The sequence below is a fragment of the Myodes glareolus genome, chromosome 1, assembly GCF_982192425.1.
Source record: "Myodes glareolus chromosome 1, mMyoGla1.1, whole genome shotgun sequence".
NCBI classification, from domain to species: Eukaryota; Metazoa; Chordata; class Mammalia; order Rodentia; family Cricetidae; genus Myodes; species Myodes glareolus.
The window spans coordinates 69407844-69416588 of record NC_142026.1 but is presented as its reverse complement, the minus strand read 5'-3'; positions in this window follow the sequence as shown (position 1 = coordinate 69416588).

Sequence of the window (8745 nt, the reverse complement as noted above, 5' to 3'; positions counted from 1 at the left end):
TGACCAGGACCTCTGGCTTTCATTGTTTCCATTGAGATGTCAGGTGTAATTCTGATAGGTCTGCCTTTACGGGTTACTTGGCCTTTTTCCTTTGCAGCTCTTAATATTCTTTCTTTATTCTGTATGTTTAGTGTTTTGATTATTATGTGGCGAGAAGACTTTTTTTTTAATCCAGTCCATTTGGTGTTCTGTAAGCTTCTTGTATCTTTGTATGCATATCTTTCTTTAGGTTGAGAAAGTTTTCTTTTATGATTTTGTTGAATATATTTTATGTGCCTTTGAGCTGGAGTTCTTCTCCTTCTTCTATACCTATTATTCTTAGGTTTGTTCTTTTCATGGTGTTCTATATTTCTTGGATATTTTGTGTTAAGCTTTTATTAGATTTAATGTTTCCTTTGACTGATGAGTCTATTTCCTCTATTGTATCTTCAGTGCTTGAGATTTGTATCCTCTCTCTTCCATGTCTTGTATTATGCTGCTTATGTTTGCATTTGTTATTCCTGATCATTTTCTCATAATTTCCATTTCTATAATTTCCTTGGTTTCTGTTTTCTTTATTGACTTTAATCATTTTTTTCACCTGTTTGATTGTTCTTTCTTGGTTTTCTTTAAGGGATTTGTTGATTTCTTTCAATTTTTGTCTTTTCCTCCATTTCTTTGAGGGAATTTTTCATTTCCTCTTTAAGGGCATCAAATATTCTCCTAAAGTTATTTTTCTTCTGCTTCATCTATATTTGATTGTTCAAGTCTTGCTTGTTGTAGGGCCACTAATTTTTATTGGTGTCACGTTGCTCTTCATGGTGTTGAGTGTGTTCTTATCTTGTCTACCCATCTTTTCCTCTGATTGGTGTAGTTGGGACTGTCTGTATCTCTGGTGATCAATCTTCCAGGTGCCAGTGGATTCAAGGCTCAAATGGTTGTTCCTTGTGGTGCAGTCAGGGTCAAGGTTCCAGTCACTCCGAGGTCACTAGGTGTTCCTGGAGATTGCTCAGCGCTCCCTGGGGCTGCTCTGCAATACCAGGTGTCGGGTGTCATTGGGGCTTGCTCCATGGAGTTTGCCTGCTTGGGGCTGTTTCCGCTGAGGTTGCTGCCTTGGGCCCGCTCCAGCAGAGGTTGCTGGCTCAGGGCTACAACCTCAGAGATCACTGATTCATGCCCGGCCCAGCAGAGCTCTCTGGCTTGGGCCTGCTCCCTCAGCGATGGTTCCCTTGTACCTGCTCGTGTGGAGGTCACTGCCACAGGCCTGCTCCTGCAGAGATCCCTGATTCAAGCCTGCTCTGGTGGAGGTCACTGACTCAGGCCTGTTTCAGTAGATGTCCCTGGCCTGGGCCTGTTACCACAGAGTTCTCTGACTCAGGCCTGCTCCCTCAAAGATGCCTGACTCATGCCTGGACCCACAGAGGTCTCTGGCTCGGGCATCCCTAAATGGCTTTTTAAGAGAAAGGTGTGGCAAGGCTTGGTGGGCTAACACTGTCATCTCAGTTATTGGCAGATGAAGATAGAAGAATCAGTTACATAGCAAACTGTAGACCAGTGTAGTTGTCGTCAGGGTTCTCCAGAGAAACAGAACTGATAGAATAAATCTGTGTGTGTGTATATATATATATGTTACATGTTAGAGTGGCTTACAAGTTAGGATCCAACTATCCAACAATGGTTGTCTCTCAATAGAAGTCTAAGAATCCAGTAGTTGTTCTGTCCATGAGGCTGGATATCTCAGCTGGTCTTCAGTATTCACCAGAATTCCAAAAAAGTGGGCTCTACTGCCAGTGAAGAAATGAACTTGTCAGTGAGAGAAAGGGTAGGCAGGCAAAGAGCAAGTTTCCTTCTTCCACGTCCTTTATATAGGCTGCCAGCAAAAGGTGTGGTTCAGATAAAAGGTGGATCTTCCCACTTGGAAAGATCCCGATTTAGGGTAGGTTTTCACACTTCTAGCGAGGAATCAAGAAAAGTCTCATAGGTGTACCCAGTCAATTGGGTTTTGGTGAATTCCAGATGTAGTTAAGTTGACAATCAAAAATAGCCATCACAGCCAACCAGGGCTACATGAGACCCTATCTCAAAATAAATAAAATAATTTAAAATAGGGGCAGATGGATCTCTTGATGGATAGGGGTGTTTACTGCCAAGACTGACAACCTGAATTTGACTCCCAGGACCCACATAGAAGGAGAGAACCAACAACCATGGATTGTCCTCTGACCTCCATATATGTGGACATACATACACATACACACAAAATAAAATGTAATGAAAAATATTTGAAAATTGAAAGTGGAAATTAAATCACCATAATTACCATGTTGTTTCGTTTGGGTTTTTTATTTGTTTATTTGTTTGTTGAGACGGAGTTTCTCTGTGTGTAGCTGACTGTCGCGGAAGTAGCTCTATAGACCAGGCCGGCCTCACACTCACAGAGATCTGCCTGCCTCCATCTGCCTCCCGAGTTCTGGGATTAAAGGTGTGTGCCACCACTGCCTAGCATAGCTACCATATTTTAATAGCACAACAAAATTATAAATTAGTAATTATGGGAAAGCTCTGTTGGAATATTCTAGACAGCTGTTTAGGCAAAAAAAAAAATCTTTAAAGGAAAATTCCCTGGGACCAAGACTGCTCAAGGGTAAAGAGTATTGCTCTTCCAGGGGACCCAAGCTCACAGCCGCCTCTAACTCCAGCTCTAAGGAATCGGCCACCCTTGGCCTCCATGAGCACCTACCTGCATTCATGTTTACATTATGAAAAGTAACAGAAATAAATATTTTAATAAAGAAAACTCAGCCAGGTGTGGTAGCACACTCCTTTAATCCCAGCATTCAGGAGGCAGAGACAGGCCAGCATGCTCTGCATAGCAAGTTCTCGGCCAGCTAGCATTACATAGAAAGACTTCTGTCTCAAGAAAAAAGGAAACTCCCTGAGTGGCTTAAAACGAGCATCCCATACCAAACAACAAGCATAAATGCTAAATTATTTTCAGGACTCCTGAGGCCTCTGCTCTGGTTACTGTATCACTCTCCCAGCAACCACTGGATAATTGCACTGTATTGTGAGAATATGAGAAAGAAAGAAAAAGCAAACTGAGATGTAAAGGAAACTAGAAGGCCCCAAATTAACCAACTTTCTTGACAATAGTCGGTCGACCTGAGTCAGCAACATCTTTCATAATTTTTGTCTCACACACCTAAGGCCTTTCCTTTGCTTGTATTTCTGTTGCTGTAATGAAACACCACAGCCAACAGCAATTGAAAGAAGAGGTCGTTTATTTTGCCTTGTGATTTCAGAGGGATAAGAGTCCACGGTGGTGGAGCAGAGCCACGTGAACAAGGGGCAAGCATGGCTGCTGGAGCAGAAAGCGGAGAGCTCACAACTTTAGTCACAAGCACAAACCAGAAAAAGTTAACTAGAAGTGATGCAAGTCTGCAGACTCTCAAAACTTGCCTCCCATAGGAGACACAGAGGTCCTTGTGCTCACTGATAAGTACTAAAGGAACCAGGAATGTTAAACACACGGGGTTGCTCCGCCAAAAGAAGGGTTGCACAACCTCGCCCTGATGTTAGAAATCTTTTCCATTGATCAGTTCCAAAAATTGCAAAGTTCCTTAAAACTTTTATTTGCTAGTATAAGCAGTACCATTATTAGTTTTGAGTTGTAAAGACAGTCCTAGAAAGGAAAGGGTTTATAGTAAATCATCAATGTCATTTGAAGTTGTTTCAACCCTGTGAGCAGAAGCAATAATGATTTTAGGAGAAGTCTCAACAATTATATAAACATTTTACCTTTGTTTTCCTAGATGGAGTTTCTCTGTAGCCTTGGCTATCCTGGAACTTGCTCTGTAGACCAGGCTGGCCTTGAACTCACAGAGATCTGCCTACCTTTGTCTCCTGAGTGCTACGATTAAAGGTGTGTGCCACTATGCCAGACGACTTATTTTAAACATCCAAATTCTGAGATACTAATAACAAACAGCATTAGATTTTAACCCTTAAGAATTAATTCTACCAGTAGAGGGCGGTAGTGTGAAAGAACAGAAGGCGAGGACGTTCTTGAGGTTCTTTTGTTTGCGCTTCCTGAAAAGAAAGTATTAGTGGTGAGAAGGAAGCCAGTAAATCAGCTAGAATATTAGTGGATGTTAAGGGACACCTGGCAGATTAGAATGAGCATGGATATGAGTTTTGAAAATCTTTTGAGGCCATTATTATATAGACATCTGAAAGAGAAATAATTATGAAATAATATTAGTAGTGGGGTTAGGCTTAAGTCTGCACCTTCTAAAAGAAAAGTAGTTTGAGCACAATATGCAAAGTCAGTTAAAATATTCAATAACTGAGAAACATCTAATAAAAGCTGATTGATTAGTCAGGCAGTGGTGATACATTCCTTTAATCAATCCTTTTTATGAAGAATATGAAATTTGTATATAAAACAAAAGCTCTTGTCCTTATAAAGAGCAAACTTCCTTTTTTTCCTTTTTTGTGATTTTTGTTTTTCAAGATCCATCTTTTAAAGAATTTTATAGCATTTTTAGATATAGACTTAGGCAATATCCATAGGATATCCTCAAAATGACTTTAAAAGAGATCTTTAGGTTAATGATTCTCTATGGATCCCAAATAACATGCTAATGCTACCTGTCAATTATAATCAGCATGGGACACATAACCAGCCTGCATGTTATTTAATGGCACAACCATTTCTGTAAGTTTTTTATCAGTAATTTCTTTAAGAATGCTCTTCCCATCACCATCAAGTCTATAAGTTCTTGTAAATAAAGAGTTATGGGTCAATGCAGAGAATTATAACAAGCATAAATTTCTATAATACCATTACCTTGTTGATAAACAGGGAGGATAAATAATTGATGAGGAAGTAAGGCATTAATTCTATGAGCTACAACTTTAGCAGAAGCATTATTTAATAAACTAATTACTTACTCTGCTTCGAGTGTTATATTTTTATAGAGTTTAACCAAGAGTCTCCGGAAAGCAAGTTAGAGAACAGAATCAAATCCCTAGCAGTATTAGGGCAAAGAAGAATGTCCCCAATCAACATGGCCCAAAGTTTCTTCTAAGTAGTCGAGATCACATTGTTTACAAAGTTTTTGTTGCTTTTTGATGTGTTGTTTGTTTTTTGAGACAGGGTTTCTCTGTGTAGCTTTGGAACCTGTCTTGGAACTCGCTCTGTAGACCAGACTGACCTCAAAATCACAGAGATCTGCTGTCTCTGCCTTCTGAGTGTTGGGATTAAAAATGTGTGTCACAATTGCCTGGCGTTAGAGGGAATGGGGGAAGTGGGAGGGTTTTGGGAGGAGGGGAGGAGGTTGAAATTTTTAAGAAATAAATAATAAAAAATCAAATAAAAAACAATTGCCTGGCGTCTGGGAAGTTTTAAGATGAGAGGATGAGGGCAAATTTGTTGTTGTTTGAATAATTATAAGGTGATTATTTTTGTATTTTATCTGGAGCTATTCTTAAATTTTACTACTTAATACCATGAAAATCAAGCACTTATTTAAGTATTGATTAAATGAGTGAGAGAAGAGAATGTCATCCATATAATGAGTGACCAATAATTCAAGAAATTGAATCAGCACCATCTTAAGTGCTTTGTGTACATAAGATTAACATATTGTGGGACTAATTTTCATCCCTTATGATAAAACTTTCCGCTGATACTAGGTCAATGGCTGTTGATTGTTTAAAGTGGGAACAGAGAATACAAAATATTCCTTATCATCAGGATGTAAAGGAATAGAGGAAAAGCAGTCTTTTAAGTCAATCATAGTAACATAATGTTCTTGAGGAATCATAGTAGGAACAAGCAGCCCTGGCTGAAGGGTCACCATTGTTTTCATAGTCATATTAATGCCCCTGAGATCATGTAACATTCAAAATTTATTCTTTGAACCATACAGTGGTGGCGTATGCCTTTAATTCCAGCACTCCAGGAGGCAGAGGCAAGCTGATCTCTGAGTTCAAGGCCAACCTAGTCTACAGAGTGAGTTCCAGGACATACAGGGTTCCACGGAGAAACCCTGTCTTGAAAAAAAAAGTTACTCTTTGCCCTTTTATGAATTATAAAAATAGTCAAGTTCCAAGGACTAACTGAAGGGTCTTTATGTCCTAGTTGCAATTATTCCTTTACTTGAAGTTGGGCCTGTTTTAATTTTTTGTCATGACAGAGTCACTGATCAATCCATACTAGGTCATAAGTTATAAGGCTGTTTGGATGGCCCTTGGTCAATGACCCCAGTTAGAGGGTTATACTTTTTTGTATTACAATTATCAGGATATTCATTAGTATCAGTGGTAATTACGGCTTGCCTTTGTTGTAATATATTTCTTCCCCACAAATTTTATAAAATTTCTGAAGCAATGTAAGGCTGCACAGTGCCAGAAAAATCTTTGTGAGTCCAAATTAAGACATCAGTACTTTTTAAAGAATCTGGTTGGCTTTCAATACCTTGTAAAGGTAGGCCATTAGACACTGACCAGTGTGGAGCCATTGTTCTTGACAAATAAATGACTGGCCCCAATGTCTAGAATGACTCTAAAGCAGTGGTTCTCAACCTTCCTAATGCCGCAACCCTTTTAATACAGTTCCTCATGTTGTAGTGACTCCCAACTATAAAATTAATTCATTTCTATTTCATAACATTGCTACTAAAATGAATCATAATGTAAATATCTGATATTTGACCCACAGATGGAGAACCACTGCTCTAAGGACTATTCTTCAGTGTGTATACTTGACTTAGGATGCCCATCACCTGAGAATGGTCTTGTCTGTAAAGCTAGTAAGTTTAATCCCATTTCATTAGATCCTGTTTCTCCCCTGAATGCCTAGATACTGATTTTGAGCCTGGTTCATTTTTTTTGTTGTCTGAGTCAGTCTCCCACCTTCCTTGAGTCTAAGGCTGGGTTTTGCCCCCTTGGTGAGCTTAAAGGCTTACTATCCTTGTCAAGTTTGGATCAATATTCCTTAACCCAATGTTTTCCTTTTTTACATCATGGGCAAAGGTGAGGAACAGGATTACTAGATTTTTTGCATACATTTTTTCCAATATCCTTTATTTCTTCTTTCAAAAAAGGTCCTTTTTGAAAAATTATTTGAATGGCTGCTACAGTATGAAAGGCACTGCCAAAACCTTGAGGGGCTATTACCCAATTAGAAAAATCAGCATATTTTTCGACACTATAGCAGCTCTACTCTCTTCAGGAGCTCCATCAAGCTCAAGCTGCCTGATCAGGAGTATTACCAGGAAAGTATCACCAAATCGAGCTGTGTTCAAATATGCCTAAAATCAGTTATGTGGGGGTAGACTTCTGAGGTTTGAACCAACACTGGTTATTTAGTCATGTTGAACCGAACAATCTTTTTGCTACCCTCAGAAACTATGCTGGCTGTGATGGTTGCACAGAACCCCACAGCCCTTAGTCTCATACTTCCCCCAGCAAGGCTGCACCCCAAAGAGCACCACCAACTGGAAGACCAAATGTTCAGATGCCTGAAACCATGGGGAAATTTCTCATTCAAACTAGCACGTTGTCTGACACTGAGGCAGGCAAGCATGGGAGACAGTTTAGTGCCCTGAGGCCCCCATTTGATTTGGGATTTGCACACACACTCCTCTTGTAATAATGCACTTAGCAGCCTAGGTCTTTCAGTTGCACATACAATACACACACACACACACACACACACACACACACACACACACACACCTCTGAACAATGCACCTAACAATCTCAAACTCTGTCTACATCAGGCTACACACACTTCCATCTCTGAACAATGGTATAAGTTTCCCTGCCCTTGGTATTGTTCAAAGTTCAAGAATATTCTCAACATACCTGTGTATGAAGGATAGAAGAGTCAGTCTGGCCTGAACTAGCTTTGGATGCATGCACAAGGAGGCAAAACTGTAAACTTTTAGGGAGAACCTCCTATTTACCATCTTATGTCTATGCATAATTGGGCACACATATGATTAAAATCAGATACATCATAGAAGAGACATTCACAGTAGAGAAATGAAAAGATTAATCACCCAAAATACATCCCTAGTAACCAGCACCCCCTTCTCTTGAGCCCCATAAAAGGAAACTTTGAACAATAATGTGGATGCTGAGACTCTTCACTCATATGACCCACTGTCAATCTTGAATAGTGTATCCTACACAGCCTATAATATCACCTTGCTCCAAATAAAAGTATCTTACTTCTTTGGTTTCTGTGACTCTTATTTCAAAGGGGTCAAGAACCAAGAAATGCCCAGTCCAGACCCTGAGCACCAGTTGTAATACTATTGTCATTGTCAGACTTACTTATGTGGAGACTGCAGAGAACAAAGGAAAGAGCTGGGCTGGGGACAGAGAGAGAAGGGAGGATGGGATTTAAAGGATATCATTCAGGACATGCTGTTTGCTTAGACTGAAGCTCCACAATAGATCACTTGCCTCTCATGCACGAAGACCTAGGTTCAATATTCAGTCCTGAGGATGGGGGAGTGGAGGAAGGGCAGAGCCTGCTGTTCCATACCTGGTGTTCTCTGTCTCTTTAAGGGTGTAGTTTATTTTCTGTCTTTTCCCACTACAACATCAGCTGGTGAGGACTGACAGGTACCCATTTTCTTTTCTTTTTTCTTTTCATTTTGTTTGGTTGGTTTTCTTGAGATAGAGCCTCTCTATGTAGTCCTAGTTGCCTGGAACTCACTATGTAGACCAGGCTAGCCTCAAACTCACAAG